Raw genomic sequence first — 14,009 nt, 5'->3', positions numbered from 1 at the left:
CTTTTTCAATTTTATGTCTTGTAGCCCTTAAGATTCCTCAACTTTTGATATATAACACTTTTTACCCTAAAAATTACCGTTTGAAAGATATTAAGCGGTAAAAAGTGTAACTGGTTTCAGCTCCGTATACGTAATATTTCATACTTATTGGAATAAACAAGAAAAAAAACCAATTTAACGAACAACATTCCTTTTAGATTTTTTCAAACGGAAAATCTGTTATGGTTTTAGGGTCCTTTACTTGCAAGAAGCTAAACTTGCTAGGAAACTTGATCTATTTGTTCTACCACTTTGGAAAAACCCGCTAGTTCAGCGGGAAATGTAAGAAACGACAGATATCTCTTTGAATCTGAAACTGTACAACCCTTAAGATTCCAAACTTGTGCTATTAAAATAGGTAATTGAAGCGATAAAACTTGTTATTAAAAAGTTTAATATTCATATTATATGTTTCATTCTTATTAAAATGTGAGTGTAAACAACCCATACCCTCTTAGAGTAAAGTTAAGCCGAAGTGGAACATGAATGTGTGTGTTCGGTTTTTCAATAGCCAAGCCATATGAGGACGACTCCTACACTCAGAAAAGAAGTCAAGTACTTCGTGCTTGAACCTAGTATTTTCGGTGTCAAAACTTCGCCAAGCATGGAAAGTACAGAACGCGAGAACAAAATACTACTTTCGAGCACGAATTTTCAAGACCAAAAATACTAGATTTAAGAACCTTTCGGTCTTCAATCAAGTATGAATAATTCTTAAATCAAGTCATATTTGGACTAAAAACAAGACCGATTTAATAACAAAGTAAAAAGTTGCAGGCATGATTTAAGGACGAATAATTCTTAGATTAGTGTATAAATATTATGAAATTAAAATTAGTTTTTATTTTATGCTAGTAAGAGAAATAAGTATTGGAAACTGAAACGAAATAATCGAGATATATATAAATAATATTAATATTTGAAGTTTACTTACGACTTGCCGCTCACGGGCATTAATTTGTCTAATTTAATGCGCCTTATATACCGAGTACTTTCAGAAGAAACAGTTGGGAATTATTAGAGGGCAGACATTAAAAATCCAAAAAGTGCTCAATACGAGAATTTTTTGAGCACGAACGTTCTTAAATGTTAAGCATGTAATTTTTCTTAAATCAAGCCTGTTTGTACTTGTTTTTAGCACGGTGTTTTTCCCTGAGTGTAGTCATGGTATTGAGGTACTTAAACTCTTCTGCAAAAAAAACTTCTGATATCAAACAAAAACACCTCTTAACGAGGTAAAAAGTAGTGGCGAAAGCGCTCTTAACAAAAATTTCTGATATCAACAATTGTGACGAAAAATGATATTACATTCGATAAAATAAATAAACTATATTAAATTTACGTGTAGGTAAATAAATATTTACTGTTGCGGGCCGAAATCATAAATTAAATATATTTATATATGTATGTCGTTTTCTGGCTCTAGTGTCAAGGCTTGTCCTAACTACTTTGGTTTGAGAGCATTGGACTGAAAACGGAAAAGTTTTTTTTGGGACAATCTATAGGTAATATATAGCTAATACATATTCATTGAAAGAGATAAATAAAGATGTACAGATCTTTAAAGGTTTTTGCCCGTCAATGGGACAAATGGATAAAGGGTTCATTATTCAATAGAATAAGTTAGCCGCGCACTTTGCTCTCTCTGAGCGCCGGCAGGGCTTTTTTCTTTTCCGCTAAGTTCGGCCGGCAACTATTTACGTACACACACATACACGCGTAAAAACATTTCGCATTGTCTGGCTCTGACGTCATAGCTTTTATCTTTGGAGGCTTGTGGGCGTTAGAGTGGGCGTAGCAAAATTTTTTTTTTGGTCAATCGATAGGTATTGACAAGACTAATACATTTCAGTTAAAATTTTCTATCTAGCATCAAAACTGTAGGAGTTACATTTTAGGGCGGTTTGTGGGCGTTAGAGTGGGCGTGGCAGTATACTGAAACAAACTTGCGCTGCGTAAGAAGCTCAGGAACCTGTACGCCAAATCTCAATAGCCTAGCTCTCATAGTTTCCGAGATCTCAGCGTTCATCCGGACAGACGGACATGCCTAGATCGACTCGGCTAGTGATCCTGATCAAGAATATATATACTTTATGGGGTCGGAAACGCTTCCTTCTGCCTGTTACATACTTTCCGACGAATCTAGTATACCCTTTTACTCTACGAGTAACGGGTATAATTATTAATTAATATTTTTTTTAATCACTAAATCTGATTTATATCCCCCTATTAATATAATGTAATAAAATTTATTAAATTTTATCTATATAATATGAATGTTATATATTTATTTACATTACTTAATTTTATACAAATAAATATTTATAATTATATTTTAAAATCATATTTTATTGTTATATTTATAATAAAATAATTTATTAACTTTATAAATTAATTATATTAAAATAATTTTTTTTAGTAAATTATAAAATAAAATAAAATAGTAATTAATAAATATATACATATATACTCATAAATAATTATAATAATTAAATTAATTAATCTAAATTTTATCAATAAATATAAATTTTTAATTTTTACATTTAAACTAAAAAATTTAATTTTTATAATTAAATAAATTTTTAAAATTTGTAATAAAAAATCCTAATTTTTTTTTTTTAATTTTTTTTTTTATTTCAAATTTGAGATTAATAGATACTCTAAATATATATAAATATTTAATATATTATCATATGGCTAACAATTAGAATAAAAAATTTCGCAATCCAAAAATGTACACATAAATAGTAAAAAAAAGGAAGAAAGCTATAGTCGAGTACCTAGACTATCAGATACCCGTTACTCAGCTAAATAGAGATATGCAACCAATACATTTCAGTTAAAATTTTTTATCTAGCATAAAAATTGTGGGCGTCACAGGTTTTCGCGGTTTGTGGGCGTTAGAGTGGGCATATTCGCGTAACAAAATTGCGCTGCGTATAAGGCTACGGAATCTAAATCTGAAATCCCAATTCTCTATCTTTGATAGTTTCCGAGATATCCACGTTCATATTTACGATTTTATGGGCGTTAGGGTGGACGTGGCCAACTTTTTTTTGGGTCAATCGATAGGTATTGATGAGAACATTACATTTCAGTTAAAATTTTTATTCTAGCATCAAAACTGTAGGAGCCACAGTTTTGGGCGGTTTGTAAAAACTACTGAAACAAACTTGCGCTGAGTAAGAAGCTCAGGAATCTGCACGCCAAATCTCAAAAGCCTAGCTCCCATAGTTTCCGAGATCCCATGGTTTCCGAGATCTTCAGTTTCATTTTAACTGAAATGTATTGGTCTCGTCAATACCTATCGATTGATCCAAAAAAAATTTTGCCACGCCCACTCTAACGCCCATAACGCTTAAATCTGTCTACCGCCGGTAGGTGGCGTATTTAAATCTCGATTTGCTGCTTGCATATCTCCATTTCCCTTTGGTCCCTTTAGCTGAGTAACGGGTATCTGATAGTCGAGGTACTCGACTGTAGCGTTCTTCCTTGTTTTATCTGTAGATATTCGAGCTATTGGTGGGTTAAATCAAACTTCATTACGAAAATGAATGGCTTTTTTTCTATTAATCATTTAGGATGAATATTAAGATCTGTAATAATTAGAGAGCCTATTTGATTAATTATTTTTTTTTTATTCATTTTTATCTTTTATTTTAAAATTTATATTTAATATTTTTAAATTATTTCATTTATTCTCATTATTTATAAATTTTTTATCTTTAGGTGGGTTACCCTCATTTTTAGGATTTTTACCTAAATGATTGGTAATTCAACAATTAACATTATGTAATCAATATTTTTTTTAACATTAATAATAACATCAACTTTAATTACAATATTTTTTTATCTCCGGATTTGTTACTCAGCTTTTATACTAAATTATTTCGAAAATAATTGAGTCATAGAAATAAATATAAATAGTAATAATACTAATTTATATCTAATTATAATTTTTTTTTTCAATTTTTGGATTATTCTTAATTTCTTTATTTTTTTATATTCTAAGGTTTTAAGTTAATTAAACTAATAGCCTTCAAAGCTGTAAATAAAGGGTGTTCCTTTAAGCCTTAATAAAATTTTACTCCTTCAAAATTGCAGTTTGATGTCATTATTGACTATAAGACCAATTTAATTGATTTCATTAAGAAGAATAACTCTTATAAATAGATTTACACTCTATCGCCTAAACTTCAGCCACTTAATCCATAAAGATATTGTAACTCAATATTTTATAGTAGGAACATCTCTAAGAATTTTAATTCGAGCTGAATTAGGTCATCCAGAAGCATTAATTGGAGATGATCAAATTTATAACGTAATTGTTACTGCACATGCTTCTACTATAATTTTTTTTACAGTAATGCATTACCACGAATAAATAATATAAGATTTTGTCTAATGCCTCCTGCCCTTTCTTTATTATTAGTGAGAAGAATGGTTGAAAACGGAGCTGGAACAGGTTGAACTGTTTACCTCTTTCTGCTGGAATTGCCCATGGGGGAGCTTCAGTAGATTTAGCAATTTTTTCATTACATCTAGCGTGAATTTCTTCAATTTTAGGAGCTGTAAATTATATTACAACTGTAATTAATATACGATCAACTGGTATTACATTAGACCGAATGCCTTTATTTGTTTGATCAGTTGTAATTACTGCTTTATTACTTTTATTATCATTACCAGTACTAGCTGGAGCTATTACTATATTATTAACAGATCGAAATTTAAATACCTCATTATTTGACCAAGCGGGAGGAGGAGATCCTATTTTATATCAACATTAATTTTGATTTTTTGGACACCCTGAAGTTTATATTTTAATTTTACCAGGACTTGGCATAATTTCTCATATTATTAGTAAAGAATCTGGAAAAAAGGAAACTTTTGGTTCTTTAGGAATAATTTACGCAATACTTGCAATTGGATTATTAGGATTTATTGTATGAGCTCATCATATATTTACAGTAGTAATAGACGTAGACACTCGAGCTTATTTTACTTCAGCAACTATGATTATTGCAGTCTTAGAGTTTGTATTTTTATTCACAGTAGGAGGATTAACTGGAGTAGTGTTTGCTAATTCATCAGTTGATATTATTTTACATGAAACTTATTATGTAGTAGTTCTTTTACATTATGTTTTATCTATAGGAGCTGTATTTGCTATTATGGCAGTATTTATTCATTGATACCCTTTATTTACTGGATTAACATTAAATGCTATGTAATTAAAAAGTCAATTTATTATTATATTTAATATAATAAGGAGCAGGACGTCTGATAAGATGATACATCTCAAGACCATTGAAATGGGATGATGTTCCAACCGTGCACCAACTCGCAAGTAGCCGACGTACCTCATTGAACAAAATACTTTCCCTTCATCCGTACTTGTTTATACCCGTTACTCGTAGAGTAAAAGGGTATACTAGATTCGTCGGAAAGTATGTAAAAGGCAGAAGGAAGCGTTTCCGACCCCATAAAGTATATATATTCTTGATCAGGATCACTAGCCGAGTCGATCTAGCCATGTCCGTCTGTCCGTCTGTCTGTCCGTCCGGATGAACGCTGAGATCTCGGAAACTATGGGAGCTAGGCTATTGAGATTTGGCGTGCAGATTCCTAAGCTTCTTACGCAGCGCAAGTTTGTTTCAGCAATGTGCCACGCCCACTCTTACGCCCACAAACAGCCCAAAACTGTGGCTCCTACAGTTTTGATGCTAGAATAAAAATTTTAACATAAGTGTATTCTTCTCATCAATACCTATCGAGTGACCCTGATAAAAAATGGCCACGCCCACTCTAACGCCCACAAACCGCCCAAACCTGTGACGGCCACAGTTTTCATGCTAGATAAAAAATTTTAACTGAAGTGTATTGGTCTCGTCAATACCTATCGATTGATCCAAAAAAAATTTTGCCAAGCCCACTCTAACGCCCATAACGCTTAAATCTGTCTACCGCCGGTAGGTGGCGTATTTAAATCTCGATTTGCTGCTTGCATATCTCCATTTCCCTTTGGTCCCTTTAGCTGAGTAACGGGTATCTGATAGTCGAGGTACTCGACTATAGCGTTCTTCCTTGTTATACCCGTTACTCGTAGAGTAAAAGGGTATACTAGATTCGTCGGAAAGTATGTAACAGGCAGAAGGAAGCGTTTCCGACCCCACAAAGTATATATATTCTTGATCAGGATCACTAGCCGAGTCGATCTAGCCATGTCCGTCTGTCCGTCTGTCTGTCCGTCCGGATGAACGCTGAGATCTCGGAAACTATGGGAGCTAGGCTATTGAGATTTGGCGTGCAGATTCCTGAGCTTCTTACGCAGCGCAAGTTTGTTTCGGCACAGTGCCACGCCCACTCTAACGCCCACAAACCGCCCAAAACTGTGGCTCCTACAGTTTTGATGCTAGAATAAAAATTTTAACTGAAATGTATTGTTCTCATCAATACCTATCGATTGACCCAAAAAAAAGTTTGCCACGCCCACTTTAACGCCCACAAACCGCGAAAACCTGTGACGCCCACAATTTTCATGCTAGATAAAAAATTTTAACTGAAATATATTGGTCTCGTCGATACCTATCGATTGATCCAAAAAAAAATTTGCCACGCCCACTCTAACGCCCATAACGCTTAAATCTGTATACCGCCGGTAGGTGGCGCATTTTAATCTCGCTTTACTGCTTGCATATCTCCATATAGCTGAGTAACGGGTATCTGATAGTCGAGGTACTCGACTATAGCGTTCTTCCTTGTTTTAATTACAGTCAGAAAGAAATTTTGTAGGATCATTTAATATTATTTTATTTATTATACCCGTTACTCGTAGAGTAAAAGGGTATACTAGATTCGTCGGAAAGTATGTAACAGGCAGAAGGAAGCGTTTCCGACCCCATAAAGTATATATATTCTTGATCAGGATCACTAGCCGAGTCGATCTAGCCATGTCCGTCTGTCCGTCTGTCCGTCTGCCTGTCCGGATGAACGCTGAGATCTCGGAAACTATTCGGAAACTTCTTACGCAGCGCAAATTTGTTTCAGTAGAGTGCCACGCCCACTCTAACTCCCACAAACCGCCCAAAAATGTGGCTCCTACAGTTTTGATGCTAGAATAAAAATTTTAACTGAAATGTAATGTTCTCATCAATACCTATCGATTGACCCAAAAAAAGTTTGCCACGCCCACCCTAACGCCCATAAACCGCCCACAAACTTCAAAAAATCGTAAATATGAACGTGGATATCTCGGAAACTATCAAAGATAGAGAATTGGGATTTCAGATTTAGATTCCGTAGCCTTATACGCAGCGCAAGTTTGTCACGCGAATATGCCACGCCCACTCTAACGCCCACAAACCGTGAAAACCTGTGACGCCCACAATTTTTATGCTAGATAAAAAACTGAAATGTATGGGTCTCGTCAATACATATCGATTGGTCCACAAAAAAATTTGCCACGCCCACTCTAACGCCCATAACGCTTAAGTCTGTACACCGCCGGTAGGTGGCGCATTTTAATCTCGCTTTGCTTTTTGCATATCTCTATTTAGCTGAGTAACGGGTATCTGATAGTCGAGGTACTAGACTATAGCGTTATTCCTTGTTTTAATATTGTAAACATGTTTCATTTAATTCATAATTAAATATATATTATATATATTATTAAATAACTAATTTTCTGACTCCTCCGTCTGTAAGAAATATATGGGTTCTTAACTTTCGTTCAAAACGCATATTTTCGCTTGGTTCCCATAGATAGATGTAAGATAGTTCTCACAATTTAATGTTTCTTAGACGTTGGATTTTTCTTAAACCATTCACTTGTTCAGTCAGAAACAAATTTTATAGGATCATTTAATATTATTTTATTTATTTTATTTGTTGGAATACCCCTATTCCTATACAGAAATACCATTTTGCTATTATACATTTTAGGCATTAATGAAAGCGTAGCCTTTGGTCACACTGATCGTTCTTCTTTCTCTCTTCTTGTGACATCTTCTTGAGTTAAGTTGTGGTGCTGGTGTTGCGGTGAAATAAAACATAAAACATAAAACATAGTTCTTTCTGCGTAATTATTGGGAACATAAAACAACAATAACAATAGGTTATGGGCCCAGTCCATGCCTAGAAGAACAATTGATTTGTGAAACAGTTTATATACAAAAGTCTAATTTCAATTTCTTAGAAATTTCTAGTTCTTGTGAAAATTAGGAAGCGTTTCCGACCCCATAAAGTATATATATTCTTGATCAGGATCACTAGCCGAGTCGATCTAGCCATGTCCGTCTGTCCGTCTGTCTGTCCGGATGAACGCTGAGATCTCGGAAACTATTCGAGCTAGGCTATTGGGATTTGGCGTGAAGATTCCTGAGCTTCTTACGCAGCGCAAGTTTGTTTCAGTAGAGTGCCACGCCCACTCTAACTCCCACAAACCGCCCAAAACTGTGGCTCCTACAGTTTTGATGCTAGAATAAAAATTATATTCGCGTGACAAACTTGCGCTGCGTATAAGGCTACGGAATCTAAATCTGAAATCCCAATTCCCTATCTTTGATAGTTTCCGAGATATCCACGTTCATATTTACGATTTTTTGAAGTTTGTGGGCGGTTTATGGGCGTTAGGGTGGGCGTGGCAAACTTTTTTTGAATCAATCGATAGGTATTGATGAGAACATTACATTTCAGTTAAAATTTTTATTCTAGCATCAAAGCTGTAGGAGCCACAGTTTTGGGCGGTTTGTGGGAGTTAGAGTGGGCGTGGCACTCTACTGAAACAAACTTGCGCTGCGTAAGAAGCTCAGGAATCTTCATGCCAAATCCCAATAGCCTAGCTCGAATAGTTTCCGAGATCTCAGCGTTCATCCGGACAGACAGACGGACAGACGGACAGACGGACATGGCTAGATCGACTCGGCTAGTGATCCTGATCAAGAATATATATACTTTATGGGGTCGGAAACGCTTCCTTCTGCCTGTTACATACTTTCCGACGAATCTAGTATACCCTTTTACTCTACGAGTAACGGGTATAATAAATAAAATAATATTAAATGATCCTACAAAATTTCTTTCTGACTGTAATTAAAACAAGGAAGAACGCTATAGTCGAGTACCTCGACTATCAGATACCCGTTACTCAGCTATATGGAGATATGCAAGCAGCAAAGCGAGATTAAAATGCGCCACCTACCGGCGGTATACAGATTTAAGCGTTATGGGCGTTAGAGTGGGCGTGGCAAATTTTTTTTCGGATCAATCGATAGGTATCGACGAGACCAATACATTTCAGTTAAAATTTTTTATCTAGCATGAAAGTTGTGGGCGTCACAGGTTTTCGCGGTTTGTGGGCGTTAAAGTGGGCGTGGCACTGTGCCGAAACAAACTTGCGCGGCGTAAGAAGCTCAGGAATCTGCACGCCAAATCTCAATAGCCTAGCTCCCATAGTTTCCGAGATCTCAGCGTTCATCCGGACGGACAGACAGACGGACAGACGGACAGACGGACGGACGGACATGGCTAGATCGACTCGGCTAGTGATCCTGATCAAGAATATATATACTTTGTGGGGTCGGAAACGCTTCCTTCTGCCTGTTACATACTTTCCGACGAATCTAGTATACCCTTTTACTCTACGAGTAACGGGTATAATTACGATAAACAAGCTAAAACCGCAACATCACAAAGCATTGCATTCATGGTAAAAGAAGTGCAAGAAAACCCCGCGGTCGATAGTTGTGGATTAATTCTAGATTCCGGTGCAAGTGATCATCTGATAAATGATGAGTCGCTGTACATCGATAGTGTGGAATTGGTGCCGCCGCTGAAGATCGCTGTGGCCAAGCAAGGCGAATATATTTACGCATCTAAGCGTGGCATTGTGCGTTTGCGCAATGACCACGAAATAACGCTGGAGGATGTGCTGTTTTCCGAGCAGGCTGCTGGAAACTTGATGTCTGTGAAGCGCCTACAAGAGGCAGGAATGTCGATCAAATTTGACAAAAATGGAGTAACCATTTCCAAGAATGGATTGACGGTGGTCAAGAATTCAGGTATGTTTAACAATATACCTATTGTTCAATTTCAAGCATATAATATAGAAGCGAAACATAAAAATAATTTTCGATTATGGCATGAGTGGCTTGGTCTTATAAGCAATGGAAAGTTATTAGAAATAAAACGACATAATATGTTTAGTGATAACAGTCTTTTAAATAATTTAGAGCTATCAAATGAAATTTGCGAACCATGTTTAAATGGTAAACAAGGAAGGTTACCGTTTAAACAATTTAAAAATAGAACCCATATTAAAAGACCTCTGTTTGTTGTGCACTCAGATGTTTGTGGACCAATTACTCCCGTTACACTAAATGATAAAAATTACTTTGTGATCTTTGTTGATCAGTTTACACACTATTGTGTAACTTACTTAATAAAACACAAATCTGACGTATTTAATATGTTTAAAGATTTTGTAGCAAAAGGTGAAGCTCATTTTAATTTGAAAATTGTTAATTTGTACATTGACAATGGGAGAGAATATCTCTCAAATGAGATGCGCCAGTTTTGTGTTAAGAAGGGTATTACTTATCATTTAACAGTGCCACACACACCACAGTTAAATAGTGTTTCTGAAAGAATGATTAAAACCATCACAGTAAAAGCTCGTGCCATGATAAGTGGTGCACAACTTGACAAAAGTTTTTGGGGTGAAGCAGTGTTAACTGCAACTTACTTAATTAATCGAATTCCAAGTAGAGCAATAGTTAATAGCGTGATGACCCCTTATGAGATGTGGCACAGTAAAATGCCCGATTTAAAACATTTGAGAGTGTTTGGTGCAACTGTATATGTGCACAATAAAATCAAAAAGGGAAAGTTTGATGATAAATCATACAAAGCTATTTTAGTAGGCTACGAAGCAAATGGTCTTAAACTGTGGGATGCTGTTAATGAAAAATTTCTCGTTGCAAGAGATGTGGTTGTCGATGAAACCAATATGGTGAATTCTAGAGCTGTTAAATTTGAAACAACATTCCTGAAAGATAGTAAGGAAAGTACAAATAAAAATTTCCCGAATGAAAGTAAGGAAATTAAAGAAACAAAATTCCCGAAAGAAAGTAGGGAATACGACAACACACAAATCCCGAATGATAGTAAGGAAACGGATGCACATTTTCTGAATGAGAGTAAGAAAAGAAAGCGAGATGATCTCCTGAATGAAAGTAAGGGATCAGACAACCTGAATGAGAGTAGGGAACATGAAACAGCAGAAGACTTAGAAGATAATGGATCTATTAAGAATCCAATTGGAACTGATGGTATTGAAGTAACGAGTAGAAGAAGTGAGAGATTAAAAACAAAGCCCCAGATATCATATTATGAAGATGATAATAGTTTAAATAAATTTGTATTAAATGCTCACACTATCTTCAACGATGTTCCAAATACATACGATGAAATTCAGTATAGGAATGATAAATTGTTTTGGGAGGAAGCCATAAAAACAGAGTTGAGTGCTCATGAACTAAATAATACCTGGACAATCACAGAAAGACCTAAATATAAAAACATAGTAGATAGCAAATGGGTGTTTTCCGTTAAATATAACGAACTAGGAAGTCCTACTAGATATAAAGCTAGACTGGTTGCACGAGGATTTACTCAAAAGTACCAAGTCGATTATGAAGAGACTTTTGCTCCTGTAGCTAGAATTTCCAGTTTTCGATTTATATTATCATTGGCAGTACAATATAACTTGAAAGTCCATCAAATGGATGTAAAAACGGCATTCTTAAATGGCACGTTAAAAGAGGAAATATATATGAGACTTCCTCAAGGTATACAGTGCAAAGGTGACAATGTATGTAGATTGAATAAGGCAATTTACGGACTCAAACAAGCCGCTAGATGCTGGTTTGAAGTTTTTGAGCAAGCATTGAAAGACTGTAAGTTTGTAAACTCTTCCGTAGATCGCTGTATATTTATCCTTGATAAAGGTGATATTAAGGAAAATATTTATGTACTGTTAAATGTTTATGACGTGGTGATAGCAACGGGGAATATGATAACAATGGATAAATTGAAAAATTATTTAATGAAAAAGTTTAGAATGACAGACCTAAAAGAAATAAAACATTTTATTGGTATTAGAATTCAAATGCATGAATCTCAAATTTTTTTGATCCAAGCTAAATATGTTAAAATAATTTTAAATAAATATAACATTACAATGCAGTTAGTACTCCCTTACCAAACAAACTAAATTACGAGTTTCTTAATTCAGATGAAAACTGCAATGCTCCATGTCGTAATCTCATAGGATGTTTAATGTACATAATGCTATGTACACGTCCAGACTTAACTACTGCAGTAAATATCTTGGGTAGATATAGTAGCAAAAATAATTCAGAGTTATGGCAGTGCTTAAAAAGGGTCCTTAGGTATTTAAAGGGAACTATTGAAATGAAACTTATTTTTAAAAGAAGTGCTGAGTTTAAAAATACATTAATTGGATATGTAGATTCTGATTGGGGAGGAACGGAAATTGATAGAAAAAGTACCACAGGGTATTTATTCAAAATGTTCGATTTAAATTTAATTTGTTGGAACACAAAGAGGCAGAACTCAGTAGCAGCCTCATCAACTGAAGCTGAGTACATGGCATTATTTGAAGCTGTAAGAGAAGCGTTGTGGCTAAAATCTCTTCTTAGTAGTGTTAATATCAAAATCGAAAATCCAATTAAAATTTACGAAGATAACCAAGGCTGTATCAGTATAGCAAATAATCCCTCATGTCATAAACGAGCCAAACATATTGATATCAAATATCATTTTGCCAGAGAACAAATTGAAAGTAACACCATTTGTCTTGAGTATATTTCCACAGAGAATCAACTTGCTGATATCTTCACAAAGCCATTGCCTGCCGCAAAATTCTTGGAAATACGACATGATTTGGGATTACTGCAAGATGACTGATCCACTGTTTGCTGATGCTGAAGTTTTTTTATTTTTTTTTTATTTGAATTTTATTGATCTCATTGAAATACTTTCGTTCGTTTTTTTTTGTATAAGCTTTAAGTTACTAAAATTTAAAAATGTAATTCTATGTTAACATATGTATATGTAAGAGTGCAGCTGCTTAAGCAGAAGTACCCCTATCTAAACAGGCACTATATAGAGTCGAAAGTACTGAGTCTGTGGAACAGCTGTTGCTGGCGACGAAGACTTAAAACGTCGCTCGACATAAATCCCACCCAGAGCTAGGGCACCCTTGCTTTTTGAACTCCTCCCACACCGAAGCACATTTGTATTAAATCGAACGTGTTCGCTCCCAGCCTTCCACTTTGCCATTTCCAAGACTTCCGGCTGCTGCCTTTGCTACTTTTGCAACCAGTGGCGGAACTGGGATATTCTATCTGATCGGGTTTTTCTGGGTTTTCCCCGTATCCTTGCAGCAAATGCTGGATCACATATCTATTCCCAGAATGCACAACACCCACACTAAGTACATAACAATTACAAATGAATATAATAATATAATATTAATATAAGGTTATAATTTTATAGATGTTATTTCTGAGGGGGCGTGTTGGAATACCCCTATTCCTATACAGAAATACCATTTTGCTATTATACATTTTAGGCATTAATGAAAGCGTAGCCTTTGGTCACACTGATCGTTCTTCTTTCTCTCTTCTTGTGACATCTTCTTGAGTTAAGTTGTGGTGCTGGTGTTGCGGTGAAATAAAACATAAAACATAAAACATAGTTCTTTCTGCGCAATTATTGGGAACATAAAACAACAATAACAATATTATTATTGTAAACATATTTCATTTAATTCATAAATAAGTATATAAATTAATCTAGTTGATGGGCGCGGCCTGAGGTGGTCCTCGATGGCCGCACTCTCAAGGGTGGTCTTCTTCGATGTGCGGGAGAAACAATACGCGATA

Source organism: Drosophila suzukii, chromosome Y (genome assembly GCF_043229965.1).
Source record: "Drosophila suzukii chromosome Y, CBGP_Dsuzu_IsoJpt1.0, whole genome shotgun sequence".
Lineage (NCBI taxonomy): Eukaryota > Metazoa > Arthropoda > Insecta > Diptera > Drosophilidae > Drosophila > Drosophila suzukii.
Note: the sequence above shows the minus strand (reverse complement) of the source record.